Consider the following 3518-nt stretch of genomic DNA (forward strand, 5'->3'; position numbering starts at 1 on the left):
CGCGAGTGTCCTTGCAGTACCACTGTCTGGACCACCAAACTTCGCTGTCCCCTCTTCTTCTTTTAACTTGGTTTATAACCTTTCAAGGTTGGCAGCCAAAAAAACGGGGAGGCGTTTTAGTCGGTAGGCGCACTGGGCGAATCCGACACTACCCACTTTTCTTGGGTGTCTTTTAGAAGATTCCCCCTCCTCGGCCACTCAAAAAAAAAAAAAAAAAAAAAAAAGGTTACTTATGCTAAATGCGCTGAAAACCACACCGCGAATTACAGGGGCTGTTCTGATTTTAAAAAAGCCTCTAAAAAATGTAATAATAAACAAAAATCTCTAAATTCACAAAAAGAAACTACTCCCCTTAAACCAGCTGTACAGATTGAACCAAAAGAAAACCCGACACATGTCGACGCCCTAGTAGTCAATGCCCCAATATCGCAAAAATTACCGCTTTACAGCACAGCCGTCGCATCTACATAAAAAATGAACACAATCAAAACTCACACTAAACAATCATCCAAATTCTCAAAACCCACTAATAATCGAGCTTACGTACCAACCTCCGCGACATTTTCCTTCCCACTAAACAGAAACACCCCAGTAATCGCACCCAATAAAAGTTCATCTACAATCTTAACCACCGATATAATGGGGGGGGGGGGTCACATTACGGAAGCTACAAATTCAACCGCCGAGATTATAAGTAATATACGGCATTGATGAACATTGGATTGACATCATCCATTCGGATTGACACATTGAATGCGCCAAATCCTCTTCAGAGTCTCATTTACGAATAACAGATTTGTTACGAATCCTCGCGCCCTCCTCGTAGCTATATACTACAGGCGAAGGCGTATGGCGCGCGTTTGTGGATGGAAACGATGGACTACGCTCCTCCAACCGCAATTGACTGGGAGACTGTTGTGAGAAGAAACATCTCCAAAAAAAGAAAAATTGGAAATACGAACGAAAATGAACCTCCCAGAAAGCTTGGAAACGGAAATGAAGGACAACATGGACACAGAAAACGCAAGTCTATCTGGATCTGAAGACGGCGAGCAAGGAGAGAATGACCACCTAACGACCAAAATCAAACCACCGCCGCCGATTGTGGTGAATTCTACAATACCTAATCTTCAAGGACTCCTGAAAGAACTTCGACTCAAGCTTGAGAATCCACCTATCTTAAAGATAAATCAGGGGACGTACACATTTAGGCCCCAAAACAAAACGGATCATGACGTATTGATCAAATTGTTCTCCAGTATCCTGTACATTGTATTAGTTAAAACACCAATTATTTGATAGAAAATTAATTTAATTTGTTAAAAAGTAAACTTTTTGGTTGAAAATTGATATATTTTGTTAATTCTATTTTTTCCTAAAATTAAAAAAAACTGTAAAATAAAAAAATTGTCTTAAAATCTTCCGGATTCTTTTTTTTTTAATTTTGAAAATGTTTTCAAATATTCATTAAAAATTTATTTGTCAAAATAAAAAATCATTTTCAATGTTCTTAGCAATCACAACAATTTTTGTTATTCTTTTTAAATACTGTACAATTCTCAAAAAGCTTTTTTTTTTAAATCTGCAAAAGTCTAAATCGTGTTTCAAATTATTTGAAATAATTTCAAGTTTTAAGTTAATTCTGAATCTTTTTTTAAAATTAAAAATGTAGCATTTAAACTTGAAATTTAGCTCATTACAAATTTGACAATTCAAGGCTTTCTATTTCGAACCATTCTGTTCAAATTTGTATAGTTTTTAGCAGTTTTTCGTAAAGGATTGGTTTAAATGAACGTTCAAATATTGCTGATAATTAACGAAATTTCCTTTTTTTAATTAAAAAATTTCAAATTGAATGGTTTGAAAAGAAAAATCTTTGAATTGAACAAGGAAAAAACGAATTTTCAACGAAATTGTTAAATTTTCGAGGAAAAAGGTGAATTTTCGACCAAGAAAATTAATGATCTACAAAAAAGGACACATTTCAAACAAAATATATGAATTTTCAACAAAATTATTTAATTTTAAAGTCAAAAAGACGAATTATCTAAAAAAAGTTGAATTTCTTAAGCGGAAAATATGAGTTTTTAATCAAAGAGTTAAACTTCCAACCAAATAGTTAAATTTTCAACTACAATTATAAAACCTTGTTAAAAAAAATTTTTTTTACAAAGTAGTTCAACTTTTAGTGAAATAATCGACTATTAAACCCAAGAAGATGTACAGTTCATATTTTAACCAAACAATTGCATTTTTGACCAAAAATGATACATTTTTAACCAAAAAGATTAAATTTCTACTAAAAAAGGTCAATTTCATTTTAATAAATTTTTAAATTTTAAAGTCAAAAAGAGTATTATCTACAAAAAAGCTGAATTTTTAACCTAATTTAAATGCAAATAGTTGAATTTTCAAATATAATTATGAATCCTTAATAAGAAAAAATTAATTTTTTTACTAAGTAGCTCAACTTAAAGTGAATAATCGAATTTTCCACCCAAAAATTATGATTTTAATTTTTAACAATGTAGTTGCATTTACAACAAAACGACTTTGCAACCAAAAAATCTTTACAGTTGATAATTCAACCGAAAAATGTAATTTTTAATCAAAAAGTATAAATTTTCCATAAAGCAATTTAATTTCTACAAAGAAAGACGAATTGTTAACAAAATACATGATTTTTTAACCAAAAATGGTATAGATTAATTGTCAGTTTCAAAAATGTATTTTCAACGAAAGAGATTAACCTTCAAATAAAAGAAATACAAATTTTAACAAAGTAGTTGCATTTTTGATAGAAAAGAGGACTTTTTTACAAAATAGTTACACTTTTAAAAAAATTATTAATTTTTCAATAAAATAATTGAGTTTTTATCCAAACGATATGCATTCCAAAATCACCAATTTCTTTAATTTCTTTCAAATGCGGATCAAGATTTAAATAAGACTATTATAAATTAGCATAAATATAATAGTATAATTAATAATATATATATATATAATAGTATTAATATTTATATAATTTATATTTTACACTTGAAGTAACGGAACCTCAAAATACACGCATTAAAGAGGCGCGCGAAATATTCAAATCATGAGAAACGCCAGCCCAGCATCGAAATCTGGAAATAGGTAATGAATTCGACTTCGTTCAGCGCTTCCTTCGTGCGCCGTATCCTCGCCATAGTGCGTAAAACGTGAATTTAAAAATTTTTTGGTCATTGCGAATTCGAATTGACATTGATGATTGGGACTTGATATCGGGAATTGACATAGTGATTACAGTGTTTCATTGAAGGCGCATGGCGCCTAACTGCAGGCCAATACTGTAGTTAAAGCGGACAACATGGACGGAAATCAATCTGGAGCCCCGGACCCTAAAAAGCAGAAAATTGGACTCCACTCATCATTGAGCAAACCCAACCAAAGCTCAACAAGCACCAATGTGCCCGTATATAACAGCTTTGGAGTACTAAGTTCATTGGCTAATGAAGAAAACGATTACATGGAAGACA

Source organism: Belonocnema kinseyi, chromosome 7, assembly GCF_010883055.1.
Source record: "Belonocnema kinseyi isolate 2016_QV_RU_SX_M_011 chromosome 7, B_treatae_v1, whole genome shotgun sequence".
Taxonomy (NCBI): Eukaryota; Metazoa; Arthropoda; class Insecta; order Hymenoptera; family Cynipidae; genus Belonocnema; species Belonocnema kinseyi.